Below are 17212 nucleotides of genomic sequence, written 5' to 3' on the forward strand. Positions count from 1 at the left end.
TTAAGCATAAACTCAAAGCAGGATTCTGTCAGTACGATGGATTCACCAAGATTAAAAGGACACAAGACTGAAGATTTTCATGAATTATATAAACAGCCTCCCAATAACTTGGGGAAACGCTCACAGGGGGATTTTGCAGCTACCTCAAGTCATTCAGGTTGTTTATTGTGGCAGGATACCTAGAGAACTGGAAGAGAAATAAAAAGTATACTGCCACTGTGAAAAACGCTAAGCATGCCTTTCAGGTCTCAACTGTATTTAAAGCATGACAGCTTCCTTTCTAAATGGGTAAGGAAATGTATGCATGAGCTTTCTCCATTGCAAATAAAATCTATGCAGAAGGAGGTGTGGGAAAACAGTTGGTGCTAATGCTACAATTAGTGAGGTTTTCTGCCTAGAGAGTGACCTCAAAAACAATTCTCAACTTTCAAAAGGGTATGATTTTGCATCACCCCTGAGCATAGACGTATTGTAGTCTATTAGTCCACGTTGCCTCCTGGTTGCCTCCTTTCATACAGCTATTTCTTTTCAATTTAAGGATTTTGAAACACAGATTGTCCCATGCTCTGTGGCAAAGGCAGCTATTACACTGATGGCGTGTTGCAGTTATATTGTGTAATTTGCAGCATGCGCCTAAAAGGCTCCTGGAGCCGATGCTCTTTCCTACTTAACTTCTATAATACTTTTGATCTCTGTTTTCAGAGAAAACTGCTAAGTGCCTTGTGAATGGTATAGAGCCATCCCTGGGCCTCATATTCTTTGTCAGTTTATGAAGGGTTGTTGGACTCTGGGCATCTTAGGTAGGGTGATGCTATCAGATACTTTGGAGTCACAGTCATTTGCCCATTTACTGGCCTTGTGATAACGTTCTTTTCCTGTCTTATCACAGCACCAAGCATTAACAATTCATTGTGTAGCTTGTTTCCCATGGCTACTGAAGCTGTTTCATTGGTAGACAAGGGTCACTGTGCATTTGATTGGCAGATCATTACATATAGGCAAGCAAGTGGCAAGAGGTTAGTAGTTCAGGTGCTGCAATCATGCTCCTTGGATTGGAAACTTGACTCTGTCATTAACTAGCCTTGTGACCCTAAAGAAATCATGTGACTTCGTTCTTCTTAATTACATGAGAACATTTGTTTCCATTCCTTTGCCATGGGTTACACTGAACACTAAAGACATCTGTATACATGCAAATGCTCAAGCTTCCCATTACCAAAACGGTACCTTAAGAAAATCGCGCCAAGAGATTTGTTCTGCTCACAGAGGTTTCAGTCCATGGTGGTTGGTCCCATTATTCTGGGGCCTGGACTAAGGCAGGACATTGTGGCAGAAATGTGTGATGAGAGAATTTGTTCTTGTGGTAGCTGGAAAGTAAAATTAAAAGAGGGAGCCCCCCACCAAATGCCCTTCAAGAGCACACCCCAAAAGCCCCAACTCTTTTTTAGAGATTTATTTATGTATTTTATGCATATGGATATTTTGTCTGCACACATTGTAGGCATACATTTTTTGCAACCTACTTTTAATAAGGGTTCAACCTCTCCTTTTGCCTACTGCCCAGCAGAGGGAGTGGAAGAGACAAGTTATGAGGATCTGGAGGAGGTGAACCTGTTTAGCAATCGTTCTTGGAGGGTGAGCTCAGTCATCTTTAGCAGCAGTTCAGTCCTGTAGCAGACACCTCAGCAGTTACAGCCCAGTCCTCTAGGCAGGCAGACACCAGGCATGAACCAACAGCTGTAGTTCAATCCTGGAGAAACCAAAAGGCTCACCACCAACCAGCCTGAGGTGAGGCTGCAGAAGTGGCAAGCTGCCACAGGAACCTCAGGAGCAATTCTTTGGTGAGTTTCTCTCTGGCATCACCACTAGTGGAGATCAACAGTGCTATGTAAGGTGAACCAATACATGCGTGCCATTAGAGAAAAATAGTGAAGCAGAGAAAACCAAACCAATGCTCAATGCCTGTCTCCCACTATCTGTAGGGTCATATTTGTACTTCTTCATCAAGTGTCTTCTCACATGTCTGCTATATCCAAACATCCTTTCACCTGTGTCTGCTTCAGGAAAACATTTTCTCATGTGTCTGCTTTAGCAAGACATCCTTTCACCTGTGTGCCCCAGAAAAAAACATCATCTGACCTAACTAACTTTCCAAAGAAACCAGAAGAGGACATCAGATCCCATGGGACTGCAGTTATAGATGGTTGTGAGCCACTGTGTGGATGTGGGAATTGAACTCAGGACCTTTAGAAGAACAGGCAGTGCTCTTAGTCACTGAGCCCTCTCTAGCCTCTAGGTTCCAACTCTTAAAGCACCACCCAATACCACTTCAGGCTGATGTGCAAGCCTTTAGCATATAGATCTTTCATGGACATTTAATATCAAGACCGGACAACAAAGATATTCATTGTCATATTATTAATAAACATGGAAAATTAAAAATATAGGCTTTTTATCTTTTCAACCTTTATTTTTATCTTAAGTGGATAGGAGCTTTGTTTGCATCCATGTCTATGCACTGTGTGCATGCAGTGACCACAAAGGCCAGAAGAGGGTGTCAAAATGTATAGGCATTTGTGAGCTGCCAGGTGACTGTTGGGAATCAAACCCAGGGTCTTCTAGAAGAGAAACCAGTGTTCTGTTAAAAGCTCCTTGATGCTGATAATTTCAGCTGATATTTGTAAAGTATGAACCATATCTCTCCACTGACTAACATGCTGTTCTTATGATTCGTGAGGTCTGTGTATATAACCCAGATGTGACTCGAGCAGCCTTCTGTCTCTGGACCAGCTGCTCCTTCTGTGAAAGCGTCCCAGTGGCTGTGTACAGTGGGCTAGTGGGCCAGACCTCGACTACCCCTGGTTCAAGGCCTGAGTCTTGCTATCCAGGTGTTATTGTATAAAAACCTGCTGTCATACCAGCCATTTCCAAGAAGGGCTTTAGTATAAGTGGTTAAAAAATAACATTTAGCCGGGTGCAGTGGCACACACCCTTAATCCCAGCACTCGGGAGGCAGAGGCAGGCGGATTTCTGAGTTCGAGGCCAGCCTGGTCTACAAAATGAGTTAGTTCCAGGACAGCCAGGGCTACAGAGAAACCCTGTCTCAAAAAAAAAAAAAAAAAAAAAAAAAAAAAAAAAAAAAAAAACAAAACAAAAAAACAACAACAAAACCATTTAGTCTCTAACATTTCTATAGTTTGTCAGAATTCACTTATATAAGAAGCAAACTAGAACACTTTGACATCAATAGTAAATACTATCAAATTAATTTAAGACTTAGATCTAGACCCAGAACAAGGGAAGTCAACTAATTCAGAACAGCAGCCAGGGCACCAATCTAAGCACTCAAAGGTAGGGAGCAATGGTGTGGGTTCTCTTCCCTTTGTTAGGAATTTCCTGCTGTGCTCACTTGATCTGTCTTTATCAGCATCACAGGATAGCAAGCTGATGACTACACAGTAGTGTCTCCGCTGTCCACTGATGTTTCACTCTGTAATTTTACTGGCACAGGTCAGAGCTTAGACTTGCTCATTGATGACTTTTCCCCAAAACCCACTGCAATCTGGGAAGAGCCCTGATGCCCTGCTCAAAGCATTCTTATGTCCACATGGATGCCGTATTGAAAAGTGATCCTAGAGAGTCAAACACTCGGCTACAGACCTCCAATTCCACTGAAAGCCTTGCTTCTCAGCCTTCCGAGTGCTGAGACCTTTAATAGACTTCCTCATGTTGTGGTGACCTGTCCAACCTTAAAATCATTGTCGGTCTGACTCCATAACTCTAACTTTGCCACTGCTATGAATCATAATGTAAATATCTGATATGCAGATGTCTTAGGTGACCCTCCAAAGGGTTCACGGCACACAAGTTGGGAACTGCTGATGCAAAGCATGGTCCTTGGAAAGGGAGAGAGCGTGGTGGTATCTTGAGTGTAGAGGGTTACACTTTTCCCCACAGACCTCACAGCCACTTAAGAAATCATTTAAACAAGCTGGGCGGTGGTGGCGCATGCCTTTAATCCCAGCACTTGGGAGGCAGAGGCAAGCGGATTTCTGAATTAGAGGCCAGCCTGGTCTACAAAGTGGGTTCCAGGATAGCCAGGGCTATACTGTCTTGAAAAAAACAAAAAAACAAAAACAAACAAACAAAAAAAGAAATCACTTAAACTTAGGAAAGACATAAACTTAGGAAAGACATAAAGTAAAACAGAGATTCCTTGTCTCTATGGTCCTACCCTAAAACCAAGACATTTAACTAAATGAGAAGAACAACACACAAGCCCTGCTGCTCTTCCAGTGACTTCTGTGTCCTCGGGTGTCCTGTGCCCAGCCTCTTCTAGCTGTCACGAGGCCATCCAGAACATAAGGCACATTGTTTGTATTGTCCCTATGTGTAAAGCCTTGGCAAACTTTGAGTCCCAGAAAACATTTCCCATTATCTTAAGCTTTAATTTTAACTTTTTGTAACTTTCTGTCATTGCTTATGTGTTGGAAGTGGCTCTTAACACCTTGAATTCTTTGTCCATCTCAGTCTCTTTCAAGAAATGATCTGACACAGGCACTAAATACTCCAAAGCAGCTTCCCTTGACAACAGTTTAAGGCCACACATCCCGCCCCTTTTCACATTTGTAAAGTGCATCTATAATGCACTTAGATGAAGTCCAAAAAAGGCTACCTGGGGCAGAAGGACACACATTCCCTGGGACCCTCTGCCCCTCCTCCACCCAGTTTCATCCACCAATCCTCGGCTATCACAATACACCTGTCACCTATAGTGTCTCGATCCTTCTAGTGAAACCAAGGCCAAAGCTCCACTCTAAAGCAAAACCTCTAAAGAGCAACCAGTGAGCAGCCAATCTGATGCATTACTGGTTTGGTTTGTGGCAATAAATTTTTCTTAACCTCCATAATGAGTTTACTCACTGACTAATAATAATAAAATACAGGTACAGCCTAGAAAGGATGGTTCACAGCAACACCACGGAGGTCAGGCAGGGGGATTACCATGATTTTAAGGTTAGCTTAGTGTAGGCTACATAATGAATTCCAGATAAGCCCAGACTCTGTAGTGAGACCCTATCTCAAAAACAAACAAGCCCCAAGTAGTAGGCCCAACAGGTACTGATGCTGGCAACTTGACCTTCTGGAAGTCACTAACCCTTTTCTTCCCCAAGAGTCATTAATGGAAAGATGTTTAAATCATGCCAGCTTTCGGGAATTAGAAAGGCTCATGCGTTTCTTTACTCATTAGTTTGCAAAAGCCAAGTTTCCTTAGGGAGCTGTGCACCAGCTTTGCAGCTTACAATGTTCTCTACTCCTTAAACAAATCTGCTTGGGATTCCTTCCTCACCGCATTGCCTTAGCTAGGGGCTTAGGTTATGCTGAGAGCAGCTCACTGGGAGAAGGGTGGTGTCATTCACACTTCCCTGTGAATACTTAGTAACAGAAGAAAGAGCAAGGACCGAAACCCTCTGTAAAATACCAGCCTTCTTCCAAATACCTCCCAAACAGCATGCACTGAAGCCTCCATGGTAGTCTCTGGATTATCTGGAAAACTTACACAACTCTTAAAAGGATAATGATATTTATTGAAATACCATACATGTGTTTTAAATAAAATACATTGTTCGTGTACTGTGACAAGAACACTCTGACCAAAAACAACTGGGGAGAAAGGGGTCTGCCTATGTGGCTTACAAGTTAAGGTCATTTATCAAGGGAAACAAGGGCAGGAGCTCAAGCAGGACCATGAGGGAAGACTGAGTTGCCCAGCTTGCTTTCTTATACAACTCAGGACCACCACCAGGAACAGCACTGCCCCACAGTGGGCTGGGTCCTCTCTCATCCATCATTAGTCAAGTAAAATGGCCCAAAGCCATGCCCTCAAGCCAATCTAATGGAGGTAATTCCTCATGTAAGGTTCTCCCTCCCCTCCTGCAAGTTAACCAGCAAATTTTGACACAAACGTATCACTCCCTATTATACTAAAAAGCTACCTTTCTTCTTTATTTTTAAGATCTCATAATATGATAATATAAAATATAGTATAACTTTAAAAGTTTCACAGTCTTTAAAACATTCAACACTTTAAAAGTCCAGGATCTCCTTTAAAACCCCAAACTGTTAGCTGCGAGCTCCTGTAAAACCCAAAGTACATTATATACTTTCTTATTTCAAGAAGGCAGAACCAGGGCACAGCTACAACCAGGTCAAAACAAACACGAGATCTTCAGTGTAAATAACTCAATGCCTGATGTCTTCGACATCATGAACTTCTGAGCTTGGATAGTCCCGCCTCTCTGCCTCTGCCATCCACAGCATACACAGTTTGTCTAATAAACTCAGGCCAACTCCATTCCACACCTGCTTGCTGTTCCTAGTGTCATTCAATGGTCCTAGCACTCTCTGTCAGAGCATCTCCATGTGTCAGAGCATCTCCATATGCCATCTCCACGTAACTGAGGCTGCAGCCTCACCATTCATCTCCCCTGGCCTCTTTAACTGTGCCACATCATGTCAAACTATAGCTACTCTCTATGTTCCCTTCATGCCTTCAGAACCAGCTCCATGTGCGGAGACTCCCACACGCCACAAAGTTTCTCTTCCATCTTGAGATGCATCCCTGGCCCCCTCTAACCACAGCTGCTATGAACTGGCACAAAGAAACATCTCTCAGATGATTTTACCCCAATAGCACTGGCCTCTCAATCACAGCCAAGTCCTCAGCCCTAGCAACCAGCATCAATGGTCCCAGTAAAACAGTGCTCATTTCAGTGGTGCAGGTTCTTCAGTTCAGCTGACTACAAATCACAGGTTCTTAATTCAAATATCATAGAGATGGCCTTGATAGAGTCTTTGAAGGACTTCACTCTGAAATTTTATAAGCTAGACCTCCATCATCTGTCATTTTTCTCAATATTTCTATCTTCCAAGCTCCCACAGAATGGCCCATAAGCTTTGAGCACCCAGTGACCTCAAACTCTGAAGAACTTCCACAGTCTTCCCAGAAGACCATATATCTCTCACATACATCACAGCAACATCTCATGTTCCTGGTACGGTTACTTTTCTAGATTGATTTCTATGGCTGTGATAAAACATACTCTGGCTGAAAACAACTGAGGAGGAAAAGATGTGTGTCAACTTACAGGTTATAGTCCATCATGGAGGGAGACCAAGGCAGGTCTGAGTTAGGCTTACTAGTGTGCTTCCACTGGCTTGCTCCCCTTGCTTCTCCTGTTTCTTTGGTTTGACCACCAACCAAAGAGGGCTGGGCCCTTCCACATCAATCATTAATCAAGAAAGTGACCCACAGACATGCTCACAGGATGAGATGAAGGTAATTCCTCAACTGAGGTTCTCTCTTCTTTGGTGACTTTAGTTTTAACCAGCCTATACATCTGCCCACATAGATTAATGTGTTAATGTACTTCTGTGGCTTCATGTGGAGTCTATATTACAAGTGGCACGGGGTTACTAACAGTGCAAAGAGTATCTAGAAAGGTAGCTTTGTCTATACTTCTCCAAGAAAAATGCTTGACCGTTACATCTGAGAAAGATTTGTATAGAGCACAGTATGATGGTGCCTCTAAAGTCAGACTGTGGGCTAATCCTGAAAGATGGCTTCCCCAATAGTCCCTCAAAAGTTCCATTCCATCAAAGTTGGTTTAGTTCCTTCCCTGTCCCAGAACCCACAGTTTGTCAGCTGCCAAGTGGAATACCTCCATTACCTAATCATTAAATGGACCAAGGCCTCACCCAGTTACTCTGTGATGGTCTGACTTTGCTTCTACCTTCATGGCAGTCCTGGGAGGCACACATCTCTCAAATCAGCTCAAACGTGTGATCTCTGGATGGACTTTCTCCTGAGTCTTCACTCTTTTCCTTCAAGTGTTTTCCTTTCTTCTCAAATAGAAGTTCTTGTCCACAAGTCTAGTGGTGGTGAACTGCTCTCAGACTGACTTCCCTCCATCATTGGAGGAGTCTTTCATCATGACTTTATTATTCCTTGTCACGCTGCTTATGTGAATGAGCTTATGGCTTGCTTCAGCCCTCCTATGATAGGCTTTAGTTTCTTAAGAGCAAAAAAGTGTGTGTCTTTCAGCAAGTTCCTAGCAGCATGATTTTCAAGCATTCTCCCATAACTGATGTCTGCAGATGGAGATGCAATTCTCATAGAGTGGCAAGAGCTACCCTCACCAGAAGTTAAAGAGTGTGTTCTGTTCTAAACCATCTGGCACAGAAACCTAGCTAGAGCATCAAGACAGAGTTCTGCTAACAAGAGAAATGACAGAGACTCAATTACAGAGGGACCTCTGTGCAAGCTGGCACGAGAAATCACACTCTAATACAGTACAGTGGAAGTAAGGTCCCAGAATACATATTTCCCATCAGTTCTTCTCTACCCAGGTAGCTGATTCAGTAGCCAGCTCTGAGGTGGGTGAAGCATCAGAAGAGAGAATGGATGAGGAAAGCAGGGACAGGGAACTCCCTCTGTGAGTTGGGGAGCCTGTTGTGTTGTTACACAGCTCTAGTCCCCTAAAGGACTGAGTGTGCTGGGTATGCTTTGAGACTTCTCTTGGTCTGGCACACACTGGCCCTGGTTGTCACTGAACACCTCCTTGGCAATCATTACATGGTCCTAACTGGGAGGATCTTGGTGGCATGCCAAGTCTTTTGGGAGAAATCTAAACTACTATTTCAAATCATGTCTTCATTTCACAGAGCAAACCACATGTAAAAATCTTAATGGCACTATGACTTAGGAATAGCAACCCAGCTAAGACCAGGATGAATAGAGCCCAGTGAGTCAATCCATCTTTTCAATCCTGAGTATGGCTAGCTTTTCTTTCCCCAAATTAAAGCTGGGCTGCCCGGGTCCTCTCATTAAGAAGCTGAACAAGTTGAAGGCGTTTTTGCATCAATGGAATGTTCTAATAGCATTTACACATTAAAGCATTTATTAATTAAAACAGAAACATTAATGCATGCATTCTATTATGCAAGCACTAACAAATGTACAGATCCTTTTTTTAGTGAGAAAGTGAGTCTGCTGAAGACGTCCATCCTTCTTTTTTATTCTCCAGACAAGGAGCCATGCAGCCTGGTGAAATACCTCTGAGTGCTCTTAGAACATCTTTAAAATTCTAAGCTAGTTTTCCTTGTTATTTGGCAGGAGCTTATCAATCACAAGTTTCTCCCACTAAGGAATCATTTCCAGCAGGGATTTTATTACTGTGTTCAAAGACTTTCCAGGCAATAGTGAAACGTAGATGGCTTCTTCCCTTCAGCTACTTGGTTGTCTTGAAAGCACATAAACGGGGGCTGGTGGCTGTCTCCTTTGGGCTTAAATCATCCAGCTCTTTTCTTTGCTATTCACAAGATAGTACAAGGAGACCACAGCTGAGAAGCACAAACATACTTCACATACAGGTCATACAAAATTACACTCCAGTGGAAAATATGTGTTACTCTGACATGCAATTCAAACCCTACAGGTCATTCCTGCTGACGATACCCACCCCATAATCTGTATTCTATTTAGGGACTTGTACAATTGTATTTTTATTGTTTGTTTTTTTTTCCAAAAAATAGAATATACCATGGAAACATCCCAATAAAGCTGGTTCCAAGTGTGGATTCATTTAAGACGATATTGTTATGTTAGCACAGGACTGCTCCTTAGCCACCATCTTTCCAACTGTAACAAGGGTTCCCATTTAGGTTGGGGTAACTCTTCTGGAGGCTCAGCTCCCACCAAGGACTCAGAACGTACCTCCAGCCAAACTCCTACCACACACCAAATCCTAAGCTCAAGTGAGTTAATATTTGACGGCCAATCACTTTGCAATTTGTTACATTTCCTCCTAGCTGAACTAATCTCTGCACTTGGTTGTGATCTTTTCCAGTGATTAATCAGCCATCCTTCCCTGAGTGATGAGGCGGGTGGCTGGTCATTCTTAAGGTTTCCACAGTACCAGAAAAGTCACTGGAATAACCCATGGGCTGATCTCATTTTCAGTCTCATCTCTTTCAGGCCATATTTCTCAGTCAGGTAAGGGTTTGTTCCGTACCTGGATGTGGGGTCCTGGTGAACCAGTCTGTTTCCAAGAGGGACTTAGCTCATACCTTCTGCTCCAAGGATGTTCCTCACAAGGCTCTATAATCATGGGTTCCTGGTGAGAGGAGGACCTTCCAGAAAGCAAGGACAAACACACATTCTGGAGGCTTTTGCTGTTGTGGTTTCTGGCACCAAGCAGTTGAAATAACACGAGAAAGATCGTCCTAACAGGGAAGCTATCATTGGAATGTTCCTCAGAGCTGCTCAAGGAAGAGCAAGACGGAAAATAGCCACAGTCCCATGGGCCCTGAGCCTACTGAAATACAACTAAAACCTGCTCGCTACTGGGAGTGATGTGTCCACCCAACCCCAATCAGTGTCCATGTTCTGTCTCTTAGTTAAATATATACATAGCTGTCTTATCACCCTTGAGAGATTAAGGCAGATTCACAGAGGTTACATTGTGCTTTCCCTCAGACACTGCAAATACTGGTATGGAGGTCTAAGCCAGCAACCTTTAACAGAATCTTCTCCCACCCGGGAAATGGTTCCTTCTGCATGCAGCACTAACCTGTAGCCACTGGCCACATATGACTAGCGTGACTTAGGAGATAGAACTTTCAGTGTCCTTGTGTCAGCTTGTACCTCTCTGCAGCACTGAGCGCAGCCTTTGCTTCTCTGCCTCTGCCCCCCGTTGTGTTCCAATCCTCACTTAACACTATACTCTGTTCCTGATGAGCTAACTGTCCTGATTCCACGATTATCAGCTCCCATTTGACTCTCAGATTAAAGCCAGAACCTGTACAGCGGGTGAGACCTTTCATGATCTATCCTCCCTCCTCTGTGCCAGGCTCACTGGGATTTGCATCCACTGGTGTATGGCACTGCACATAACAGACCTCACTAACCCACAGATCTGCCTGTGCAAATGACAGCATAGGTGGTGGTGATAGCTCCCCTCCCTCCACACCGCCATTTGGGAGGATCCAATGTGCCTTGCCAAACCCAGATTACATAGCACTTCCTCTGGTGATTCCCAAAGACCCTCCACACTCCGTTGCCCAACTCTTTCCTCCTGCTCAGTCTATGCCAATTGTTTATCTATCTCTATATCTGCCCACTGCCTTTGTTTCCCCTGTTTATCTCACTTCCCTTCCTGTTTTTTAAGGTTTGATTCCAATAGAGTAGAGATCTGTAATCTGTAGTGTAATCGGTAGTCTAAGGTTTTTTTTTTCCCCCCCAGAGCTGAGGACCGAACCCAGGGCCTTGCGCTTGTTAGGCAAACGCTCTACCACTGAGCTAAATCCCCAACCCCGGTAGTCTAAGGTTTAAAGAGTCTGCTTAGTTTTACAGCCATAGTCAAAATGAAGCCACGAGGCCTCACACCTGCCCACCTCTGTGACCCACTGATATTTTTTTTTTCTGTTCTAATATTTTGCCTTTCTCTGTATAAAATTATTGTACCGAGTCTCTGGCTCTGATGTCTTTGCATCTCACGTGATTCATTTTAGCTTTGCCAGTTGTTGTTTCTTGTATTGATATTTGGTTCATTTGACTTCATAATTCTCCATCTTATGGGTGTGCCACAGTCTATCAGTCCTTAGTTGAGAGACTTTGGGGTTGCTTTTTGTTTGGGATAATCACAAACAAAGCTGGCAGGCATCTTTTTGTAAATCTTGGTGTGAAAATAGGCTCTGTATTTTTAAAAGAACATGCAAAGGTATTTTCATTTGGTAAGTATTGAGGATGGGCGTGATGGATCATGGACGCCTGGTCCTCAGTGGCTCAGATGGGAGGGCTGGATGCTTTCCATCTTTGGAATTATTTTCAAGCTTCTCCACTTTGTGATCATTTCATGTAGACACATTAAGCATCCCAGTAGGCACATAGCAGCATCTCAACTTCAACTTTACATTATACTTTTTCCCTAAAGACCAACAACACTAAAGATGTTTTCATAGTTCTTGTTTTTTGGGGTTTTTTTCCATCTATAGATCTTGGGTGAAGTATGATTTTGCTCTTGGTCTCTTCCCTCTGGAGGATAATTGTCATTTTGCTGTATGCATGTGGGGACTCCCTGGTCCGTTTGCATTTCTCATTTTAGCGAAATAAAAGTCATTTTGCAATAACAATCTCACAAAATTATTGCAGATACATAGTATGTAAAGTGTTGTTTAGTTAAAAGTGATAATGTGTGTAGCTGCAGTACTGAAAATACAAGTGTTGAAAGAAACTGTCCACAAACAGAGATGGAAAGTAAGCTCCAGAGCGTGATGCTTACAAAGAGGAATAAGGTGAAGAGAACCACACGCAAAACTCTCACGTGCTGACACAATTGATTTAACCCCTCGGAGGTCATACTACAAGTTGTTTTCAAGGTTAATATATGATCTCCTGGCTCCTGGGTACTTCGCTTAGGGCCTTTTCATATTTGGAGGGTTTTTCCTAGTCATGCAAAATTAGACCATTTCAAGTTAAAGCATGCTATACCCTGTTAGAAAAACTTTGACTTCAGTGGGGGGTGGGGGTGGGGACTTGAAGAGCCAAAAAATATTCATGTAATCTGGGGATAACATATTGCAAAGGACAGCTGGCTCAGGAGGGATCATTTGCCTGGGTAGTAACTGTTTCCATTTACATTAAGAAAATATTGCAAGAAGTTATTATCAGCCTCAGGGCTCGGGGGAATACAATGGAAGGCTGATAGTGCACCTGATTGCTTTTGACATTTGCAGATTGTAACAGGGAACCGTGTGATGATAGCCTAGTGACTTCTTACAAAACACAATTCCAGAGGCTGTGAAGGAAAAGGGAGCTGGCAGAGACAGAGCGTGTGGCATCTGTAAGAATGAGAAACGGGATTTGTCAGCGGCACCTGCTTGTAGCTATCAGTCATCCCTACTGGGCCACTGAGAAATTACTCAGCACCAGGAATGTTGATGGGCGTGATACGGGGCACAGATACGGAGCACAGATACGGGGCACAGATACGGAGGAGAGAAAGTGTGGTTTTATTGAGCATTTTAACCCCAAGCCCGTGTTGATAAAATGTAATTGTATGACATTTAGAGAGCACTCGGAAGAGGCCAGTCGTCTGTATTTCTGTATTTCTGTGCTACTGGAGACAAACAACAGAAATTGTTTTTATAGTAGGAGGAGGGGCAGAAGTGGGACTGGACAGGAGTGGGTGGGGCAGGTTAAAGGTTTAAAAAAAGTAGCAACTTACTTTGCAAGTCAGAGGACAAAGACAGATGGAGAGACCACGTAACCCATTCTTTGTCCTTAGGAATTCTGAGAGGCTCAGAGCTGTAAAACCCAGGACAAAATAAAACATGAACTTTTTTTTTTTTTTATCAAAACATCAGCAGGGTCAGTGAGGTGGCTCAGATGGTAAAGGGACTTACACACACACATACACACACACACACACACTAAGTAAATAAATGTTTAAACAGTTTTAAATAGAGAAACAAGCGCTGGCAATGAGCTGCATATGGCCCTGAGTTTTATCCCCAGCACTTCAAGAGAAAACTAGAGGGAGGTTATGGGGGGCTTTGGGGATAATATCTGAAATGTAAATGAAGAAAATATCTAATAAAAAAGCAGAAAATTGGAGGCAGAAAAATAAGTAAAAAATGATAAGATAAGTATACAGCAGGAATATAGCCATCCTAGTCAGTTTTGTACTGTTATTATAGAATACCACATAATGGACATCTTTAATAAACAGAAATTTATTGAAAATTCTAGGGTCTCCTGTGATTCCCAACTGTCTAAACTAGCATTATAACCACATAAAAGCAGAATACTATTTTTTATTAAAAAGAGCAATATTGTTAAAGAAAGAATTCTTAGATATTGAAATTATCATGACTAAATTAAATTTTTAGTATAAGCATTGGGGAATAAAATTAAATGAACTCTCACGTGAAACAGAACCAAAAAGAAGCAGGAAGTCTTAGAGAAATGTTAAGAGAATTGCAGACCAATTCTGGAGGCCGCTAGCTAATGAAGAGCTGTAGCAAGAGAGAGCAGAGAAACACAGTAGGAATTATCAAAGACATTCTATAATGGGTGCTCCCAAGTATCTCATAGAAACAAGTCCTCATACCAACCACATCAAGTGCACTACAGCAAAACTTCAGGACACAAAGGCCCAGAGGCAGTACTTACTAAGCATTTTCTCCACGTCCCTAAAGGAAAGACAAGTGCATTCAATTTAAGAAGCAAGACACTCTAATAGGTTGAGACTTAATACAGTCACTTCTCGGTATCCATGGAGACTGCTCGTAGGCTCTTATGCTATCAAACCACACAGATGCCCAAGTCATCTATGCTACAAGGGATGACCACCATATGTTTTCCCCACATACTTCAAATCATCTCTAAATTGCTTACAATTCGTAAATCTATATTAACATTTTAGAAATGGTTGTGACTTGATTGAGGAACAAGACAAAGCTCATAATGATGAGAAGCACAGTCTGCGTGCATTCGGTTCACACATGGCTTTTATTTTAATGTATGCTTGGTTGAACACATGCATGCAAAAGCCAAGGACAGAGCGGGCAACTGAAGCTGCACTGGATGTTCACTTAGAGAGTCACCGGAACGCCTCTGAGAAAAATCAGCTTTTAGTCTAGAACTGATGTAGCTTTCTAATATAGAAATCATTCAAATATCATAATGCCATTTTCAAACATTAAATTAAAGAAATCACTTTCTTGCATATATGGTTCCTAGAACACTGTTGTACAATTTGCTTTAAAATGCACTAGTGTCGTCCTGAGGCTCCATAGTCAGGACCCATCCATCCTAATTAACTAGCAAACCCCCCACCCCACCCACATATACACCCATACCACTAACATGTGAATTTGGGTGCTGAGTTTCCTACCTAGCAACTTAAGGACATATATTCAATCCCAGCACTTGGGAGGCAGAGGCAGGCGGATTTCTGAGTTCCAGGACAGCCTGGTCCACAGATTGAGTTCCAGGACAGCCAGGGCTACACAGAGAAACCCCGTCTCAGAAAAACAAACAAACAAAAAAACAAAACAAAACAAACAGACAAACAAACAAAACCCATAGCAGTGCTATACCTCATACCTGCAATTGTTTCATGGGTCTCATGCTTCTATCGTTGTGCCATTCTTGTTGTTGTGTTGTTGCTGAGGACATGACAACTTGCTATTGTAAGAAAGAAGTTCTTAATATAAAAAGTTACTTATTTTTCCATCATTCCCAAATCAGCTTGCTATTTTGTTAGCAAGTCTTCCAAAAAGTGGCAGCTTTAGTCACTGAGACAGCTTCAACTCAATCAACAGCCACACCGTGACAACTTCTACCTATAGACGGAAAAGACAGGACTGTAGGTTTTATTGAATGAAGAAAATGTTTATATTTTTGCCTGTGGCTTGAGTAAAAGTATAAAAATGATGAAGATTTGCATTAGTAGCACCAAATTTTCTATTGCTACCTTTAGACAAAAGCAATTGTAAAAGGACATTGTAGCTTCCTAGGAATTGGTAATATAACTTCCAGGGATATTCAGAGAACAATAGATGCCTCTGTAGAAGAAAAAGTACCTGTTTTCCCATTCTCTGGTTACCCATGCTTCTCCCACATACTGGCTTGAAGATCATGTCTATGCAGATCTTTCCTTCATTCTTAACACCATAATAATCTGAACATACTGTCAGACTCTAAAGAAATAGGTTCAAAGAATATATAAAGTTCTCAAAAGATGTATTGTTTTCATGTGGCATATGATAGCCTACTTAAATAGAACTACAAGAGAACATCTGCTTTGCAGAAGAGCTAGTAGTGAGTGACTTGTTATGGAGGAATAATTTTTACCATGAGTTGAGAAGGGTAAGGTCACTTTAGGCTTGTTGAATCAGTATATGAAGAATAAAGAGTTAACCTGTTTATCCCCAGCACTTCAAGAGGTGGGGGTCCTGAGTGTTATATCGGGAGTTTTGTGTGTGCTACAATACACTCTACCACTGAAATCTAACCTTAAACTCAAGAATATTTAAGTGTATACTTAGCAGAAACTAGTTGAACCATATTTTCCTGTGATATTCATCAGAATGAGAAATGCAGTCATAAAAAGTGTTTGTTCTTTTCTTCACACCGCTGTCGTAGTTAGGGTTTCATTGCTGTGAAGAGACAGCATGACCAAGGCAACTCTTTTAAAGGACAACATTTAATTGGGGCTGGCTTATAGGTTAAGAGGTTCAATCCATTATCATTAGGGCAGAAAACATGGCAGCACCCAGACAGGCATGGTGCATGAGGAGCTGAGAGTTCTACATCTTCATCTAAAGGCAGACAGGAGAAGATGGGCATCCTCAGGCAGCCAGGGGGAAGCTCTCAAAGCCCACACCTACAGTGACACACTTCCTCCAACAAGGCCGTACCTCCTCACAGTGCCACTTCCTAGGCCAAGCATAGTCAAACCACCACACCCCCCACCTTCTGATGATTTTTCTTGGTCCTTGTACCATATTCTCACTTACATATTCCATGGCAGATGGTAAAAACAGTGGTGTTACAACAAAGAAACTGTATGGACACAGCTACATAGAATCAACTATAGAATTCTTAGAGCCCAATACAACATGAAAAATGTAGGGTCCCTGCCTAAAAATTATAGAGTATCTAGATGGTAACCGCAGACCATAAAACCAAATACTAGACTCTCTGAGTGGGTACTTGGGTGGCTACACAGGTCACATACACATGAAACTCCTTTGATAGCCCTATCAGATCTTTCCAAACACCAAAACCATTCTAGGTCAGTTTTATGACCTAAGCTGGAATAATCATTTCTTACTACTTCCAGTTCAGCTAGCTTTCTTTCCATTACCCATTTATTTTCAACAGGTAGCTAAAGGAACTCTTTTAATTGACACAATATAAAAGCATTATCAGTTACATGTGTCTAAGGAATGCTTCTCTCTAGCCATATAATTAATGTTGACTATAGGATCCTTTTTACCCATGGAAGCATGAGTTCAGTTGGGGTCCCAAACTGCCAGTGATGGATCTTCTTGCCATTCGCCTGTCTGACCATCTGCCCATTACCAACTTCAGGGCAACTAAACCATTTAACTACAAGAGAATGACTCATAGGTGCTGGGGAAA

General features: G+C 42.3%; 1 protein-coding gene across 7 annotated transcripts in view; it reads left to right on the forward strand.

Moving 5' to 3' along the window:
• Magi2 (membrane associated guanylate kinase, WW and PDZ domain containing 2) overlaps positions 1-17212 on the forward strand; it is a 1402993-nt gene that overhangs the window by 1262476 nt on the left and 123305 nt on the right. The window lies entirely within an intron of this gene.

This window comes from Mus caroli, chromosome 5 (genome assembly GCF_900094665.2).
Source record: "Mus caroli chromosome 5, CAROLI_EIJ_v1.1, whole genome shotgun sequence".
In the NCBI taxonomy this organism is placed as follows: Eukaryota; Metazoa; Chordata; class Mammalia; order Rodentia; family Muridae; genus Mus; species Mus caroli.